The sequence below is a fragment of the Pleurodeles waltl genome, chromosome 6 (genome assembly GCF_031143425.1).
Source record: "Pleurodeles waltl isolate 20211129_DDA chromosome 6, aPleWal1.hap1.20221129, whole genome shotgun sequence".
Classification (NCBI taxonomy): Eukaryota; Metazoa; Chordata; class Amphibia; order Caudata; family Salamandridae; genus Pleurodeles; species Pleurodeles waltl.
In genome coordinates this window covers 1,196,010,915-1,196,031,750 of record NC_090445.1, presented here as the reverse complement: position 1 = coordinate 1,196,031,750, position 20,836 = coordinate 1,196,010,915, and the positions used below count along the sequence as shown (strand labels likewise).

Sequence of the window (20,836 nt, the reverse complement as noted above, 5' to 3'; positions counted from 1 at the left end):
ATTGGCATTCCTCTTTTCTATAAACGCTCACACTTTCACGTGAAAGTAAAGTAAACACCAAGCACACCTTGACTTTTGACCTCTGTCTTTGAATGCACCAAAAATATGACAAGATAAGAATAAGATTTAAAGACATATTTACAGAAAGCAAGTTTGTGGAAGAATACAGCAAACACAGTTAAGGCAATGGGAGGGATGAACTGAACCTGGAGAGCCAAAAGCAAATAATGCAAGCAAATAAAAAGCAAGAAAATGTGAGTTACAAACCATAAAGCCATTGGCAATCAGCGGGCGGAATGTATCACTAGGTCAACTTTCTGAAAGTCCCCAAGATGTTTTTCGCAAACCAGACAGCTGATTTGGGTGGTAGGCTGCAACCTAAAAAGGAAATAAAATAATGGAAAGGCTTCACCGGTTTGCTCACAGCATAATTATTGCACTGTGCTGAAGTTCAGTTGCTTTGCATTTTTCTTAGTTGTAAATTGTTAGTGCTTTGCTCACCACCATTTTATAGTCTGGTCTCAGGTTCTGAGAGCAGTCTGCGCTTCCTGGAGTGGCGGTGCCTCAGTGAGAGCTGAAGAGCCCTACCCCACCTCCCCCCACTGGATAGCAGGAAACACAACACAACAAATAAAATAATAATAAAACATATTTATTACCATTTCATTTTTAGGATTGGCAACAGCCAAGTCTCAGGGTTAGGTAAAAGCAGGGTGGAATAGTGTGCATTCCAGTTTACAGTGCGCATGTCACTCTTGCGATGGCCAACCTGACGTGCATTTTAAATAATCCAACCCAAGCTGTCTTTGAGAGTAAGCACTAACCCCCAGGGCTTTAAGGAACATTGCACCAGCACACTTCAGCCAATCCTAGTGCTTCTCCAATGCCGCCTGAGCAGCATAAGGGGAGCATCTGGATTGGTAGAGAGAAGTTGCTGTCTGGAGTTCTGGGAGCCTGTGCTGCTGGGATGAAGAGGAGTACCGAGCACGAGGGAGTAGGTAAGTCAAACGTTTCATTTTTTTAACTTTGTTTAACTCACTGACATGCACTGTGAAAAACGGACAGTGCCTTCAGTCTCAACTCCAGAGCTCTCAATCATGGCCCTTTACAAACACTGTTTAAAACAGACCACGGCTGAGAGCTTTGAGCTTAAGGGCACTGCCGTTTTTTTTTTGTGCTGATAAGTGGGTTACTACTTATTCTCCCATAGCCCTATGTCATGATTCTTCCACTTAGGCTGGAAACTAACAACTATGCCTTGATTTGAGTGTACACCAATGTGAATATGCATTACAAAACGATAATAATCATGTTTATAACGAGCGTTTCCAAATGTTTATAGTAGTATTAACCATCAAAGGTTGCATTTACTAAGACTCTTGAACATTACAATAATACTCGTCTTTTTTTAGTGTCCATAGTTCTACCACAGCAGTCGGTTGCATTTGCCAAGTCTTTTTGAACTTTGCAGTAATATTTATGTCCTTTCTCAGTTTCCGTAGTTGCTCCCACGACCGTTTCCGAAGCTATAAAAATGGCCCCACCCCTCACACACGTGTGGGTTATTTTCAGCAGAAACAGAGAACTTGTGCTGTCTCTGATCTTGCTTGTTCCCTGCGGGACGCGCTGCTGTCCCGGTTCCCAGCGAGGCAGTGGGTCATCGCAAGTGCGAAGCAGATTTCCCAGAATGCATGCTGTCGTTGTCAGGTAAGTCGAGGATCGATGATTATTCAAATAGAAGAAGTGCCAATCACACACAAAAACCACGCACTTTAGACCTTTTGGTTCTGGAATTTCGATAAGAGGGCGGATTGCTCAGTGAACTTTTTGGTCAAGTTTAAAATCTTAAAAAACAAAGTCATAATTAATTATACTTATATTCTGATGGTTTTCATGGTATTCATATAAAGCAAGAAACAAAACCGAAAGTAATCTGTGGAATAGAAACCAGGGACAAAATCGTAAATATGAAAAGGAAAGTGAAACTAACAAACTTTGAATAGGTTGACAATAGTTTAAGAGTGTTAAACGAAAGAATTCGAAGCAAAGAAAGATTAAGAACTGTCTGTTAAAAAAGACCGTGCAAGGGTAACACAACAGTGAGAAGCACCTGTGACCAAGAACATTAAGAGTTTCCAAGACGTATAAGATGTATGATTAATCATCCCTAAAACATAAGAAAGTCATATCTTTCACAGGTAATGGTGGTTATATTTTTGGATCTTGCTATTAAGAGAGAAACAACAGGATTCTAATTATACTACTCTGATTTGAGGTCTCCCTCCCCGCGGTACCCTCCATAAATTCCCTTCCCCTCGCCTGGCCATTCTGATATTCTGTATATATATATCAGAGTCGGAGCTGCCGGAATGTGGGCTTCTTGAGGGTACTGCTCCTGAGAACCAATTAAACGAATCTTGACACCCCACCTGTTGTGGGTGCTGCTGCCCACCACTGGCTTTCAGTTGTGCATCATTGCAAGGTGTATATCCAAGGATGTGCTTTCCAAAGCACTCTCCAGTGAGCACAGGTGGTGCATAGCTCTTTATGCCCAAACTGAATCATCTCTACACTGAGTCACTCCAAGAGAAAAGAGGAGAGATACGCCCTCTGTCTTCTGAAGCTGATCGAGAGTTAATTAGACATGCTAGTCTCCTTATACTGCTGACGTCATACACCCCGCACTTTGCACTCCTTCTGAATGGCTTGAGTGATATCACTGGAGATACTGCCCTGGCCAAGTTGGAGCGTAGTGGTGTCCCCCTGCTCATGATTACCAACTACGGGAAACACGGGACCCAGTGTTAGGAGGACTAAATCAACACATATAAAAAACAACCAGGGATCGGGGATTCAAAGAAGTCTCAGCCGCAGCTGAGTCCGCACCTGGGGCCAGATGGGTGAAGAGAATGTGTCCGCAGCGAGGAAAAAAAGCAGAGCTGAGGCACCGCCCACAGGCGAGGCTTATAAGGATCGGCCCTTGGCTGCCCCCATAGTAAGTGCCTGAACCCCCAGCAGCAGCACTTACTGACATTAACTGAAAAGTAGGGAAACTGCGTGCTGCCCCCAGTTCCAAGTCATGCAAAACTAACCAAGGTTTCTGCAGAAGGTGAGGCAAAGAAGTGAGCGACCGCTGTACAACCCAGGGAGGAAAAACCAAAGACACTCAAAGGATGAGCAGCACGCCAACTTCCAAAAGCTACTCACCCGGTGGACAGCACTAGTGGGCAATGAGGACACACATGCGCTGCGCGCGTACTCCCTAGTGACTGTCTGCTGTTACCGCAGTTAGGAAGATAGTGCCATTTGCCCTTGATGGTGAATGGACACGACGTTGAAAAAGAACTTTTGGTACACAAAGTACCTGCAGAGGGCGTCCAGGAGAAAAACTGAGAGTGCGAAGTCAGAGGAGCATATATGATCGCACCAACGAACCTGATAGAAAAGGGCAGAAGCCTGGGAGAGAGAGAGAGCTCTCCAAAAGGAAGAATGGTGACCCTCTATCCAGGGAGCTGAGCACCGAGAAGATCCCTGAGGAAGGGATAGGACCTGCGACAGGTTCAAGAGGAGAATCATGTCCTATTGACAGTACAAGAGTCAAGTCCTACAGACATGACATGACACCACCAGGGAGGTCCCTGCGAAGAGAATATCGCAGTGAGAGGCCTGGTTGGAGGAAAGTGTAGAAGAGAGATGGTCCTATGAATAGGACATGGCCAGAGAGGTCCCGTGAGCTGCACGTCACAGCGAGAGGCCTAGTCAGGAGAGTGAAAGAGAAGAGCGTGGCAAGAGGCGACAGTGCCACGTCAAGAAAAAGAAGATGGAAAGGAGAAGAGAGTGGCAGTATGCAATGTTGCAAGAAACAGTAATGAGCAGAAGAGTGTGGCAAGAGGCCACAGTAAAAGAGTGCAAAGAAGATGGAGGAAGAAGAGAAAGATGTGTGATAGATACATCACACAGAAGGTCCTCACAACCAGAGGTGTGCAGAAGGAAGGAAAAAGCAACAAATATCATCACTCTGAGAAAGACATTGCCACCTACAGCATAGATTGTCCACTGGTAAAGATTCATCACTACCAAGTGCATCCCCAGAACCACCTAAGGAGCATCACACCACCAGAGTGGAGTCCCAGGTCTGCAAAACAACCAGAGGTTACAAAGGCATTCCCTGGCACCGTGGGTGGCTGTCCACCCAGAAATAATCGGTGAGCCCCCCTGAATTGAGAACGGCCAAAGTAATGATACTTGACCATAGGACCATCCACCCTTGGGGTTGCACGAGGCTTGGATTTGGCCCTGTTGGGAATTCCGCAGCGACCACCTTGGCGTGGCCTATGAAAGGCCCTGCACAGCCTATGCAGTCTGTGGCAATACAGGGACAAGGGCCTCAAGGGAATTCCGGTGAGAGGGGAATCCCAACAAAAAAGATGAGTCAGAAACAGCTCCATGACAGACACTGGGAAGCACTGAGGCTGGCGACAGAGACTGTTCATCCAAAGACTATCTGATGAAGGCTTGTGCACTTAGGGCCAGATGTATCATCATGACCCTTTGCGATTCGGAAATAGCAATTTTTAAGAAATCGCTATTTCCGAATCGCAAAGTGCCATGTATCACATTTGCAAATCGGTAATAGCGATTTCGTAAAAATCGCAAATGCTATTACCGAATCGCAAATTGCGATTCCGGCACCATTCGCAGCTATGGGCCTGTTGGCCCATAGCTGCGAATTTTTTGCATTTCCAAAATTGCGATTTCTGAACCAGAAATCGCAATTTTGGAAATGCAAAACCCCAGGGTGCCTAAGGCCCCCTCTGCTGCACCCCAAAAACATTTTTGGGGACATGTAAGGTGCACATATGCCAAAAGGGCATGTGTGCTTTACATGTACAATTTAAAAATGCATTTTAAATGCATTTTTAAATTTTGCACCAAGTTAACACCTGGTTTCTTTTAATGGTATTTTGCATGTGCAAAATGCCATTCTGCGAAAAATCGCAATTTGCAATTTTTTTGCAGCATCTCCTTGCGATTTGGATTTTGCGAATCGCAAATTGCGACTCGCAAAACCAGGTCGCAACGCAAGAAATCGCAATTTTTGCGATTTCTTATTTGTGGTTTGTGAATGCCTTTCATGCATCGCAGACCACTTTTTTGCACTCGCAAACGGCCGAATTTTGCGATTCGCACCATTTGTGAGTGCAAAAAAATTTCATACATCTGGCCCTTATTCCTGACAGCCAGAGCGCACAGACCCTGAGACAGCCACCCTTTGTGGCTGCAAGAGCGACATGAATGTGGCCGTTCCTCAACGATGCCTTTGCATGGCCTACAAGAGGACCCGCACAGTCCACATAGTCCCTTGGCAGCCCAGCAGAAAGGGCCTTAAGAAGATTCCTGTGAGAGGTGAGTCCTGGCATGAGAGGGAAGTCTGAAGCTGCTCTACCAGCGGGCATGGGGAAGCATCATGGCATGCCAGGAAGATGCCCATTTATCACTGCCGTCCTCAGTTTTTTAAAGTTTGCTGTCCATGGAGGCAGAGCACCCTCAAAGAGATCTTTGCAGTGGACTCCCCTATCACTCCTGATGCACCCCCACTGAACTTGCAAATAGACTCCACCACAGCTGAGGATGCAACATCACAGTGGACTTTGTAAATACACTCCAACACCATGAGACCAGGTGGGATAGGACCAACAGTGCCCAGATGGACTCTAACCTCCGGAACCGGCGATTGAGAGATCTGGACTTCATCTACACTGCCCTTCTGTCCCAGAGTAGTCTGATTAAACTACGGAGGTGTACCGTGATGCTGGGTGCTCCCAGCTGCACTTGTCCACTCATCCAGTCCTGAAAACAACCTGAAGAGACTCAGTGGTGTTTTGTTGTGTTATTTTGTTTTTTCCCACAGGTTGGACTCGTCCATTTTCAATAAATTTTGGGAGGGATGTAGTGACCAGCTAGTCACAGTCTAAGGTTGTGCTATTAATGTGTTTCCACGAGCCACACCTTGAGGCATGGCTTCCACACTCATCCCACATCCAGCCATCACAGATGTCACTGGTCAGGTGACCCTGCTAATAAAAGGGTCCGGGCGCAGATTCCCTGGGCCAGTTCCTTACAGAATACTTACGTGACCGTGTAGTCATTCACCAGCATGAGGGCCTAGGGCCCAAGAAATTACACTCTCGACACACTCCTAACCCCAGGACTGCATTGACACGACCCTCTTCGCATTTACCATGTTTGTGTAGCCGGGCAGAAAAGCCCACAAAAACGGGGGAAACCATGAGAAAAACGACCCGCTAATCCTCTCGTCTGCATATTTATTCCCTATTCAAGACACTTAAACTTGTAATGACCAGAGCCTGGGGACAAATACCACCTTTAATTCCTTCTGGGCATCTTCCCCTCTAAAGTAGGAGGCAACTTATAATCGGCCGCCATCTGCTTGCACGTTCTTGTGTTTTGTCATATGTCGCCATTTGTTATATCTAATAGGCCAACACGGTGCATTTTCAAGATAAAGTTCTACTTTCATAGCGGATTAAGCTCCGTGACCATAAGAAGTACACAGTGCAGCACGGAGCCGGAATGCTGAGGTCAATGGTATCCTGGTATTCTCATCCTGGTTGCCCAAACAATGCTCCAGCTGTGAGACAATGGCTCAGCAAACATTTCAGAATGCTGCTGTACATCTATCAGCCGCCAGCCCTGCCTTTGGAACAACTGGCAGGCAGGAACTTGGCTTAGTATTTATACAAATGCCTTTTGAAGAGAGAAATATGCTTAAATCTTTCCACGTCTAGATTTTTAAAGAAAGTAATAACTGGGATGGTGAAATTCACTTTTTAGCCTTAAATGGTGCCCGACCTACAAACTGTGACCAAATAGTAGACAGTCACTTGGTCTCTGCCACTAAATATTAGTTGTTTTCTTTTACTTTCCAGGCAGCACTAAAACGTTATCATTTCATGCATAAGTCAAATCAGCAACTGTTAACATTTTTCCTTTCTGTTTCCAATTTACTCACATAAATTAAAATCCCTAAATTTCTTGCATCCTCATTTTAGAGTAACAAAGTAACAACGGTGTTTCATGCCCTTGAATAATAAATACGAATTAGAAAGATTTTGGGTATCACGCGGTGCAACCAGGAAATGCAATTGTAATCACCCCTGCTTCTCTAGTGACCGCTAAAATGATCATAGCAACAACCAAAAGCCTCAGATTTGAAATGTGACACCTCCTGACTGGTTCTCAACTCTCAGAAAGAGCAAAGATACGAGTGCTTTTGTGAACCATCCTCCTCCTAATCCTAAAAAATGACCAAGGAACTACTGTAACGGATAGCACTATCATGTTACTCCTTTACATCACCACTTCTTCAGTGTCCGATCATCGCATTATAGGCACAACATCAAAAGTGACCAATACATTTAAAGGTTCAAAGATGGCCACTCATTTAGTGATGGTGTTGTATTCACTGAACCAACGGTGTCTGTAATCCTAAATTAGTGAAAGAAAATTCTGCTCACAAACCTCGTACAGTACTCTGAGAAACGAACACAATGGCATGAGGTGGAAAATCTTTGAATGTAGCCATGGCTAACATTACTAAATACATTAAGGACAAAGGGAGAGCCTACAATAAGGTAACATATCTTAATGGATATTGTTTCGTATTCTTAATTTTCGACATGAATGTGGAAAAATTTCACAGTATATAGAGACAAATAACAAAAACTCATTCAGTGGTAGAAAGGCAACAACAATCCACACCACTCATTACAGATCTTCACAGAGTAAACTTCACTGTGCAGTTTTTCAGGATAACCGTCACTTAATCTCTTTATGGATTACTTCCAAATGAAATACAGCACATTTTCCCCCTTAATACAGCAACACTCTCATTGCAGCACTCGCCATCACTGAAGAACTGCATAGTTTTCCACTGGGATAAAGTATGGCAACTGAATATTGACTCCAACGTATGATTTGACCATACAATCGTTGTCATAATATTGTGACCTCAGATATGCAAGGCGAAACATTTCTGGCAATAATATCAGTTTTAAATACTGTTTACCTATTTACTAAAATATTGTGCTATTTAAAACAATTATTTGAGTATAATTTTAAACTTCATTATTTATAATTTTATAATAATTATTATTTCATAATGACTTTTATAAGTGCTTTTTTGTTATGTTATGCTTTTGATGATTATCTTATTTTTTTAGGTTTGTGAGTTATTTCAAGGATTGGAGCTAATAGTGTTTTATTTAAATTGTTTTAAGTAAATGTATTTTAAATATTTTAAACAATGTTTACAGCTTTAATTACATTTCAAATATGGATAACTTTGTTGAAAAAAACTGGGGTTCACTTATTGTTGGCAGTATTTTTTATATATATATATTTATTGCAGGTTGTAAGGGTTTATAAAGTGATTCGGTGGGTAATGTTTTTTGTGGAGTTCAAATGCAATTTGCTGTGAGCTTTTTTTCAAGTTTCAGAAAACTGAAGTATATTTTCAGGGGTACATTTTTAGAGGTATTATTTCATTCATAAATTATTTTGTTTTCATAATGAACTATATGAACTTATTTTTTAAAATGTGTAACATTTATTTAAAAAACGTTCACTAATTACATTGGGACATGTATTAGAATGGACGATCTCACCCTTTTTGCTCAGACATTTAGTTGGATTGGAGTTGGAATAGTCAATTTCACCACCTTCACTTTTCTCCAATGTTTGTAGGACTGGAGTTAGAATAATACATTCAACACTGCACTGGTTTATGAACTTTCTCCATCATAAGATTCAAGTACGAATATTAAATCTCCCGTCCAATTTATTAAAATACTTTCTTAAATTTTAGTTGGGCTGTGTTAGCCTAATAAATCCCACCCCCTCAATTAGTGCACTTCCTCCAATGTTTGTGAGGCTAGAGCTAGAATAGTAAACCTAACCCCATTAATTCATGCACTTTCTTCAATCATTGCTAGACTTGAAATAGAGTAGTAAATGTCACACCATTCAAATTTTAACTTTCCCTTGTTTAAGTTGGATTGGAGTTCAAGTAAATCTCAAAACTTGGATTTATGCAGTTTCCCTGCTATTTGTGAAACAGAAGCTAAATCAATACATTTCACCCCTTTTTTTAATTAATTTTCAAGAATTGTACGAGTTGCATTAGAAAGGTAATTCTCATCCCCGCAATTTATGAACTTTCCCCAGCATTTCAATTGCTACATTTTTAAAGAACTAAACAGTTTTTTATTGTTGGTGATTTCGCTTTAAATGAACAAAAGCACATAATCTACATTTCTGCATTATTATGAACTTTATAAATATGAATTCTTGTTAAAATCAACTTCATGTATCTTACATTTTAATGTAAAATAGACTTGTCGGTTTTAAAAAGCGATTTTTTAAATTATTAGTTCAAAATATGCACATACTGCTTGTTAATAATTGCATGAAAGTATTACTATACTATTTTTAAAACATTTAATTCAGATAGTGTTAAAAAATGTATATATTTTTACTTTTCTATATATCTGTAAACTGTACTTTAGTAGCAGATATTATATTTATGTCTATTGCTATTTGTAAATACTTTATTTTCAAGTTGATATTTTAGTAGTCGATATTTTTATACTTACTATATTTTTACTGTCAATATTTTTGTAGTAGATATTCTTGCGATTCATACAATAGGTATGGAAAGTCGATATTTTGGTTAGCAATATTTTGATCTTAATATTTTTGCACCACAACATTGTGGCTTATGTTGTAATACACAAGTCTTGAATACTATTCGTTAATTATATGTCTTTAAGTACTTACCTGATTTACTCAACATAGCACTGTATATAAAGGCTATCACTAGAAAAGCACCATAGGATTTTATTTTTAACTTCCAGCTACAACAAATGATCTAAGATATATACTGTTGTTTCAGGTTGAAACAAGTTGCCTAAGAGCATTATTGTTTAATGACCTATACATTAGGTAACATAATATATTTCTTATTCACAATGTAAAGGGACACTGAGTAAAGCGAGAAAACAATAGTAACAGTGCAAGTGGAGCTTGAGTGAAATGCTTCCATACACACACACCTTTTCTCATTAACTGCAAAGGCCGAAACGCTATAGACCGGTGAAACCATTTCTTATTCCATTCACAATACTACTGAAGGGCGGTAATGGATATTCAGATTCTCTTTTGTAAGCTGAAAATTATGAATGTATGCTCAAATGCATTTTATATTGGACCAAATATAACTCAAGAATGCAGTGCTGTGATCCACATGCAACCGACATAGCACCAGTTTTAAATAGGAGCAGGTCTGATCAAAACTCCATCTCTCCAAGGCTGGTGAAATGTGTACCACATATTTCCTGATTGTTTGTTTATAAAAGGTTTTGGTGAGGGACCTTGAAACAGAAATCAACACATCATTGGGACCCAAAATTAAAATTTAATAAAAAGGGTTTAGACAAAATATCTGAGAAAAAATATCACGTGGACAAAATATTGTACAAAGAATATTGAGGACAAAGATATTGTGAAAGTAAGTTTCTATGGGTAAGTGACATTTTACTATACTTTACTTCACATATATTTACCTTGGCAATATATGTATATATCTTCAAGTTATTTAGATGTTGAGTTATGAATTGTAAATCTATACTTTCTTATTTGCACTTACCTTCTTGATATTTTGGTCCTCGATATTTTTGACATGGCATTCTGTCCACACAATATTTATAGCATCTATCAGGCAACGGTTTTAGCAACAAACTGTCACAGTGGCTACTAGAAAGGGTCCCTCCTACCAAGAGGTTAATGAAATAATGACCCCCAACATCCAGCCCTTGATATCTTCACATATCTCCCACAATGAGATGTCAAGAAAGAGGTGAAGAATATATTTATATAAGACAGACTATTGATGGAAAAATGGAGGAAAGGAAGAAAACAGAAATGATGAAATAAAAATACTGTTAAAGAAGGATTTCAATAGGAATATAAGAAAGAGGAAGAGAGTGAGAGTCCATTGAGGATAAGACAGGGATTGACAGCAGGGGATAATATGACAACACCAATGGGCAAGTCCAGGGAGGCCAAGATATCGTACATGTTTCTCTAATGCATCAAGACCTCCTCTACCATCAGCAGAAATTCTGTGGTAGAAGGTTCCAATTGTGCTGCCCTTTGCTGCCAGTCCAGTGACTGGAGGACCCACTCACTCAGATACTTGAAGGCCTGAGCTTCCACTGGCAGACTGCCCCTCTTGTCGAAGCCATCCAGGATCTACCATGACTGAGTGGTGCTGGAGGAAAGGGAGGTCGTAGTGGAGCTACAGGCATTTCCCTTCCTTCTCCCATTGTGCTGGGGAGGAGACACGCTGTCCGGCTGCAGCAGAGTGTCAGGGAGGGGGGGGCCCCACTGCAGGCTTGCCTGTGACTTAGCCAGGGAGACAGTGTGACCGGGAACCTCCTCAGGAACCGGAGTTGCAGAGGAGGGGGCATCACCAGAAAGTTACTGGTGAAGTGCTGGCATCTACACCATTACTCCGGAGCTGGTGGATTGAAGGTGTGAGAGCCCTATCCACCAAGGGGGAAAACTACCCTTAGCTGCTCCTGCTGGCTCACTTGACTTAGTAAGGTAAGCAGGTTGAGGTTTTTGGACTGACATTTCCTGCAAGTATCCTTGGAGGACCTGGGGCACTGAGAACCACTACCGATCAGAAACTCTTTGCACGTGCCCCCTTCTAGTTGGTCCTCCAATCTCCCATTACTTGCCCCTGGTGTGCTCCGGAGTGGGCTGTGGGAGATAATGAGAGGCCATCCAGTGGGCAGCTGACAGGCACCAGAGCAGGCGGCGTTGTTGGGGAGGCCTTGTGTTCCCCACCTCCCAGTGGGAGGACCCCCTCTTCTTGCCAATGGCCTGTCACCCTGCCTCCCCTTGCCAAAGTCTTTGCTATCTTCAGCGATGGGGAAGGACAAGGAGCATACCATGCAGAAGAGGATGGACACATTTACAGTGCAGGCGCCAAGCAGGTCTGGTCCCATGGCAGAGGTCTCTCTACGGAAGCAGCAATCCTCTTCCACCGATCTGGACACGACCTTACAGGCCACCCACTCCTCCAAACAAGCAGTTCATTCCAAGATAGGAGAAGTTTGAATTGATGTGTCACTTTTACGCCAGGATATGCGGAATCTGGTGACCGAAGGCAGAAAGTCGGGTTTCCACCCTGGAGGATAAACAGTATATCGAAAAATGGCTGGAATCCTGGTTTCCAGAGGGGAATATTGTCACAGTGGTTCACAGTCCAATGGGAGCATCACTCTCTGGCCCAGTGTCAGCCCCCAGGGGCCCCTTGGCACCCAAAAATTGCTGGGATACTAAATCACAGAGATGCGATCCTCTGTGAAGCCCAGTGAGCTGGCACCTTGACGTTCGACTCTGGTCACATCATGATTGTTCCTGATTACCCCAAGGCAGTCAAGCAGCAGAGAAAATCCTATGGGAAGGTTAAATAAAAGCTCTGCGCACTACATGATAATTTTCTCCTCCAGACCCCAGTGATCCATGACTCTAAAACATACTTCTTTGATAGTCCAAAGGAGGTAGGGGAATGGGAAACTAACAGTCTGACCCTCTGGAATATACAGCCCCTGGTGTTCGCCAAGCCGGCCGCGGTCATCAACCGCTGTTGACTAGGTCCTGTAGATGAACGTGAACATAGAAGGAACAGAGACACAAACGGAGCCCCTCTGGATCTTATGACCCAATAAGGGGTGACATACCTTGAGAGCTGAGCTGCAGCTGAGTGAGAATTATGAGACTGGAACTCAGCTGTGAGGCCTGAAGTTGGACACTTCCCTTTCGGCTCAGACACACTGGCAGTTCAAAGGTATTCGTCTGTTCTCTATTGGGAACATTGGTGATGCCTTTCACAATTATGTCATGGACAGTTAATGGTCTCCTTTATCCCATTAAACGGGCAGTGGTCATGCAATAGGGTAGACAGCTTATGCCTGAGGTGTCAATGCTGCAGAAAAAATACTTATTAGGCTCCCATTGTCCTCTTCTGAAGAGATTTAGATATGACTGTGTCTATCATGGGGGGGTTCACGCAGGGATCATGGGGTGTGGCACTTCTTCTTCAGAAGACATTGCCACTGTTGATGACATCTACCATGTTGGACACGCAGGGCCGGTTTGTTTAGACTGAAGGCCTCCTTAAAGGGCACCATTAAAACTTCTATAGTGTGCACATACCACCTCAGATGCCTGCACCAGCTCTGAAGTTGTTAGAGAGCACTATCATAGCATTTCACTATTAAATCACTAATAAGAGGGGGCTTTAAGCCCTCTGCAGGCCTCACCCTTGACTCCTCTACTGCCCAAACAGTGAGCAAATTCTCCACAGCAAAGCAACTAAGGGCGTGGATGGATTCCCTGGGGTTATGCGATGCATGGAGGATATGGCACCTTGGAGACTTTCTTGCCTCTGAACTCCTTCATCTCACAGAGGCTAGGATCCTTCCACTGGGAATCTCTTATGATTTGCATGTAGTTGTTTAGGAAGGGGAGGCCATTCGCCACCCGATCTGGCTCAGTAGCGCATGGAGTCTGGTGAACACCTCCTATTCTGCCTATTTGTTGACTGAACTACATGCATACTTTAATCAGAATGAGGGCACGTCTTCTCCCCAGGAATCTATAGGCTGCCAGGGAGGCTATGACTAGGGACTGGAACTAGGGTATCTTAGGCACCTAGAAAAAGCCAAATTCAGTGAAATTACTGTCAATTACCACAACCATCAAACTATCTCTCACAGGCATCCATGTGACGTATTTCACTTGAGGACACCAGGCACTGCTGTAGAGCATCCATGCAGCCGGTTTATGAATGGGGTGATATTAGGGAAAACTACTTTATTGGTGGCCCACCAGGGAAATTACCTCCAGGAATTGTCCCCAAAATCACTGATATACCTGGTACTCCCAAACATAAATTGAAGGATATAGCGTCAGTGTTGCTGAGTATCATCGAGCACTGCACACTAATCACCCCTGCCTCAAGCATAACAAGATCACCCTATACTTGCTGATATTCTGTTGCTGAAACTCCAGTTGATTCTACATTTAGATTTGGAGGCGCCTCTCACTTGCTGAAAATGTTCAGGCCATCACCGACATGAAACCAGGGAAAACGACGGGACCAGAAGGGGTTTCCCATAGAGTTTTACTGTGAATCTAGGGAAGGGTTGGAGACTCACCTCTTGGCCCTTGACAGGGAGGCGGTCAACATGGGTGGGTTTCTGGTGGAGCTCGACATGACCACGCAGTAGTCCTCCCTAAGCCGGAACTGCCACCTACCCATTGCTTTTGTTAGAAACTGTGTTTCTGCTTGGCAAAGGTATTCATCCTATCAAGACGGAACCACAGTGCTAGTCAGGATAAGTCAGATACACACCATAAATTAACCTGTGCTGATGCTCTGGTAGCTTGGCACAGGACAGTCAGACATAACTTAAGGGGCAATGTGTAAAGGATTTGTGGAGCACTTCAAGCAGTAAAAAAATTAAAACACCACACACGAAAAGACACCACACTTCGTTAGAAACATAGAGATTAATTTTATGAGCAAAACAAGAGCAAAACAAGACCAAAACGACCAGCATCCAATAAGCAGAAGTCGAGATAAGACTTTTTAAATATTAAAATGCAACATACTGCGTGGAAGCATATAGAGCAAATTGGAGATATCTGATCGTGCTAGGCTGGGTATAATCCAAACGTTCAGGCTGACCGCGATGGAGTGCGGGAACGATACGGTATCAGGTAAGTCCCCCTGCACTTTCACCTTCCCAAGAATTTGGCCAAGAGTCCTATTCGCAGGTAAGAAGGTAGTTGGGAGCAAGGAAAGCGTCACTGGCAGTAATCTGCAAAAGCGAAGAGTCGACAGGGCATCATGGACAGGCGGGCTGGAGCCTTGTGGTTCGGCATGGCGATATTTGGTGTGGGAAGAAATAAACATGCCGAGGCTCATTCTGATTCTTTGAGCAAGTGGTGCAGTCCAGTGTGAGCAGGCTGGTTCGCGGTCGCGAAGAGCCCAAAAGCTTGACTTAGTGAGTTAAAACCACTTCCAAGGACCCAGAACTGTAAAGTTGCCTCTTAGGGCCAGAAACTGGTTGAAGAAGGGCTCATGAGCTGTAGCAGGTGAGGTGGATGTCTTTTGTGACCCTGAAACTTCAGAAAACAGGAGACAAGCCAGCAAGTCACTTTGGGCCTGGGATGTAGAGATGCAGATGCAGTCCTTCTCACTCCCAGGCACAAGAGCAGCAGGCAACAGGTCAGCTAAGCAAAGCAGGAGTCCAGCAGAGTAGCAACTCAACAGAGTGGCAGTCCTTGTAGCACCACAGCAGTCCTTCTTCCTCGCAGAGTATCCACAGGTCCAGAAGTGTACTGAGATGGTGGTGTCTGAGGTCCAGTACATACACATACACAGTTGTGCATTTAAAGGGGGCGAGACTTCAAAGAAAGATCTTTGAAGTACACAGATATCCTACTTTCCTGCCCTTGCTCCAGACTCACCACAGGGGGGTATGCAGACCTTTGTGTGGGGCAGGACACTGTCAATTCAGGTGTCAGTGTCAGCCCTTCTCTTCCAACCTGCCCAGTGTAGCCCATCAGGCAGAGGATGGCACACCAGTCACACCTAAGCTCCCTTTGTGTGTGGCTGTCTAGAGGAAATGTACAAGCCAAGCTGTCGCCCTACCCCAAGACAGGCAGCAGGCACCAAATGAGAAAGGTAATAAAATACCAACTACTTTCTAAAAGTAGCATTTTCAGAACCGCAATTTAATATCAGACTTCACTATAAGTTGTGATTTTAAATTGTGAGTCCAGAGACACCAAACTTGACAAACCCATCTTTTCCACATTAGAATTGCATTTATACGATGTAATAAAGTAACTCCAAAGTTATCCTATGGGAGACATATGCATTGCAGAAGTGAAAAAACGAGGTTGGGAGTTTTTCACTACCAGGACATGTAAAATTTAAAAGCTTTGTCTTTTAAATACATTGCACCCTGCCCTATGATTCTTATAGGGCCTTCCCTAGGGGTGACATATGTATAAAAAGAGAAGGTTTAGGCTTGCGCAAAAGGGTTATTTTGCCAGGTCAACATCGCAGAGTAAAACCAAACACACAGGCTCTGCAATGGCAGGTCTGAGACAGGGTTAGAGGGCTACTTAAGTTGGTGGAACAATCACTCTTGCAGGCCTACTAGTAGTATTTAATTTACAGACCCTGGGCACATGTAGTGCACTTTACTAGGGACTTATAAGTAAATTAAATACACCAATTGGGGTTAAGCCAATGTTACCATGATTTACGGAAGAGGACACAAATGCTTTAGCACTGATTAACCGTGGTAAAGTGCAGAGAGTCCTAATGCCAGCACAAACAAGGTCAATAAAATGCAGGGGCAGGCAAAAGGTTTGGTGGAAGAACACCCTAAGGCTGTCAGGTCTAACACTCCTCTTATTGACCAAATTCTATGACAAATGTAGGGATAAAAATCTACGCCAAGATACTCCTGGTCCTAATTCACACAGACCTATTTGGCTCCATGCCTGGTCGTACTATTTTGTATACATATGCAGTGTTCAAGCAGCTGTGGCCCATGCTTAGGGTTTACAGGAGCCTTGTGCCCTTTTCTTGATAGATTTGGAAAAGACCTTTGCCTCCCTTAATGGGATTTGGAGAGCATTCATGTAGTTGCTACATAACAGCCTTGCTGCACAGGTACAGGGGACATAATAATGTTGGACACTTTCCCAGTCTGATTAGGCACCAGGCAAGGCTGCCCGCTGTCTCCGCTCCTTTACACCCTAGGCATTGAGCCCTTCGCTCGACTCTACCACTGTGATGGAGGGGTGGCAATGGCATGACCATGTGGAGGATACAATCGCCCTGTATGCGGATGATGTTTTCCTCTTCCTGGCTATTCCGTATCTCTTCGGACCACGCTCCCTGGAGATACTTACGTTATATGGAGCAGCCTCTGGCCTCCGTGTGACTTGGTATAAATCAATCTTGGTTGCCATCCTTGATGACCATAGTGCAATCCACTGGCACCCATTTATCCTTATCCAGAGGCTAAGCTTCCCATACATGGGCATGCATAGTTCCACAAACCCCGACCTCGCCTGGAGTCTTAATCTCATGCTATTTATAACTAACAAGAAATGGGACTTTCAGGGATTAGAGCCCACTACCACTTAACTTACTGGGCAAAGTGGCTATGTCTAAGATGATGGTCCTTCCCAGAATTCTGTAGATTCTCCAACACTACTCCTCTGATAGTACCACTTATGGGTTTTAAAAAACAAATGCCATGATCCGCACTTGTCAATGGACGTCACTCAGTCCGCATAGCAGACAGTTAGTATACAATGGAGGTTTGGGGATGGTTGATATTAGGCTGTATTACTGGGCAACCAGCTGATGGTAATAAATTACAGGCCGACTCTAGAGTGGGACAACCCGGCGTACTATTTGGAACTCTAATGTTTGGGGCAGGACCCCGTCCTTGGACTGCTTTATGGTACACCATTCCGAGGTCCGCTACCAGCGATGACTGCAGCAGTCATCAAGGTATGGCACGCAGCTTCCCGCTTTATGGGGTGGGACAAAAAACTTACACAATTGACCCTACTATGGGAGCAGAGCTAGTTGCAGCACACTCCTCATCTTAATGCTTCAGGTGTTGGGAAATTGTTGGGATTGTCACTTTAGGTGACGTGTGGAAGGGGGATCACCGGCAAACCTTCCAGGAGCGTCAGCAATACATTTCACTATCAAACACGCAGTTTCACATGTATTGACAAATCTGTCATGCTTTATCATATCACATCTGGGCCCCAACCGTACTGCCTGACTACAGTCCCCTCGAAGCCAGGCTCCTTATGGGAGGCCTTAGTAAAGGGCAATTTCCCCCATATTTATTGTACATTGGTGAACAACACGCTGGAAGTATTCCTGTCACTTCACTCAAAGGCAAGTGGGAGGGATGGGTGGGCCTCCTTGAGGACATGGGATGGCGAGAGGCACGGATGGTGCTCCTAGGCATATAGCCATTTCTTCGAGGATGCGATTGAGACAATTGTATTAACTCCGCACCTCTTACCTCGCACACCTAAGTGTACGAGTAAAGCTGGGAGAAGCCCACCGCACGCCTGCCTCAAATGTACCTATAGTGAAACTGGCTTTATTCATGTGGTTTGGGCCTGTCCTCTAATGATGGGTTTTTGGCAGGGCATGGAACAAACATTCTCAAGATTCCTAGATCGAACGATTGACCTCATTCCAGAGGTGAGCCTGCTGGGTTTATTGGAAAGCCTTGGTGCTCCCACTGCGAGCAAATGTTGGTGGGCGTTGCCACAATCCGCTAAGCAGGATATTGCTTGGATATGGAAGTCCCCTCATCTCCCTTCTTTGGGGGAGTGGTGGAAGGAGGTAGACTGGCTGTCCTCAGAAACACACTAAAATTTGGGGCAAATGATGGGCCAACCAGTGCTTGAAATGGAAAAATTAAAGTGCAGGTACTCTGTGCCAGAGTACCTGCTTGTTTCCCAGAAGTGCCGGTACTCTCCAATTTAAAGGATTACGTTTTTCTTGAGATGTGCCGGTACTCTCCCTCTCAAAATAAAAAAGTGCCGGTACTCAGTACCGGACAGTAGCGGCCCATTTAAAGCACTGGGGCCAACTATGAATAGGATAACATTAGGTAATTAGCGTCTGGGTGGGAAGTGTTGAACTAGTACGCTATTGATCTTACGATGAAGCATTTGTGGCAAAATATGTCCTTTGTTGTACAAACACAATAACAATTGATTTATTTTTAAAAAATGACAAGGCGAAAAACAAATATCTCACCTGAAGCGAGCATTAGGTTGATTTTAATTTAGTACTGTCTACATGCATTAAAAATCATGTTGTTGCTAAAAGCTAAGATGGACGAATTCCAGATCGGGAGAGGAGAGAGGCAGACTCTCAGAAAGACACTTTCAACACCAGAACACTATCAAGAGTTGATAAAAGATGTTCTTTATCTGCCAAGCTCAACTGTGTTTGCACTCAATCATAAGAAATGTTTGTAATTATAAAATAAATCACTGACTGTTCTATTCTTGTACAGCTAAAGCAGGAAGTTGGTATGTTTCCGTCTCATGTAAGTGAAAGCCAAATGAATCTTCATTTAGGAAGGAAAGCGGATTTAATGAATAAAAGGTCTAATGATACCTAGACATGTTTGGCAACTGTACTCGCTGATCATTCTTGTTTTTTCTCAAATCAATGGCAAGTTCACTTTGCTTCTAGAGTTCCACTTGTGTAAAAAGAGTTAATGCAAATGTGTTTGCTGGCTTCAGAAAACGGTATATGCGGTGTGGACCTCATGAGCACTTCTCTGTCAGTAAACGCTCGCTTGTTTTGGCAGGGGGACCTGCCAAACCATTACACTAATTTCCTTAACCTTACGGAGTGGAAAGGAGATGTATTCGGCAGTTATTAGCCAAGGGGCAGACCAACCTTCATGCCACTCTCACTTTTAAGTTGTTGCACGCAGACTAGGGGGCTGAATACTTGGCTGCCATGGCCCAGTGGCTCTTGTCTCGCTGCAGCCACTGTTAGCGTAAGGACCACGCCAAAGTGCCTTCTTGGTTCCTGATTCAAAGCAGTACACTTTTAATCGAAGCGTGTTCTTCTGTGTCAAAAGAGCAGTGGACCCATCATATCGTGCTACAATGAATGTGCAATTTCATATGAGCCGAAGGAGGTTTCAATTATAATCTAACTCCTCTCAGGCATAAAAATTGGGAGGACCGTGCGTTTAAAAGTGCGGCTAGTGTGTATCTCTTGAATACTGGGCATGCGGTTCTAGGGCCGGCACCTGAACCACCTCTGCAGTTGTGGTGCATACCGCCCGAGCCCAGCAGTCACACACCATATTGAGCAGGAGGGTGTGGAGCTGAAGCGAAGGCATATGATAGGGCCCGTGGGTAGCATGCTGGCAAATGTGCTTGTACTGGGGTGTGTCTTTACAAACTGGTGCAATTTCGTTTTCGGTATGACAATGATACTGTAATTACCAGCACAAGGTAAATTATGGAAAGTGCACATCAGCACAATGTCAAATATGGGAAGACAATGGAGGCTCTAGTCTGCTTATCAAAGGAGAAGTGCTCATCAGGCAATGTGGATGACGGAATTACTATGGTGGTTTCGATTTTGTTTTGGGCTTCACAATTGTGCTAAACATACCTGGGCAATCTGGATTTGGGCCTGGCTCTGCTGCTTTACATAGAGGAGATAAATTAGAGATCGTCAGAGTAACATGTACTTATAGTTCTTCAATGTGGCACTTGACATCATGGCTCTCCTTGATGTTTGTGGGCTGAGCTCCAGACATTATAATTACCAGCAGTAATCCTAACGCCCTGAATAACGGGCACGGCACTATAAGCAGCAGTATGCAGTGTGATGTTTCTGGTCACAATGAGCACAGCTGGCCCGTTGGAATGTCAGCGATCATCCGTAACTGGCATGTATATGAGCACCGTGACATTCCTGAGAGGCAATCCTGAAAGGCTGATATATTTAGCATCATATCAGAAACACAATCATTGTGATAGGCTGATAATGTGAATGCTTTCACCCACGTGATTTGGCCAGAGAGGTGCAGGGGGGGTTGCCTAGGAGGTCAATATTACCAAAAACATATCTCTGTCTCCT

The 20,836-nt window shown here is 43.7% G+C and overlaps 1 long non-coding RNA gene across 1 annotated transcript in view; it reads right to left on the bottom strand.

Annotated features, from left to right (window-relative positions):
• Positions 1-267: 267 nt before the first annotated feature.
• Positions 268-20,836, bottom strand: part of LOC138300737 (uncharacterized) — a 1,159,497-nt gene continuing 1,138,928 nt past the window's right edge. Inside the window, exon 5 of the long non-coding RNA XR_011204994.1 lies at positions 268-378. This is a non-coding gene — a long non-coding RNA (uncharacterized lncRNA). The remainder of the gene's footprint in view (positions 379-20,836) is intronic.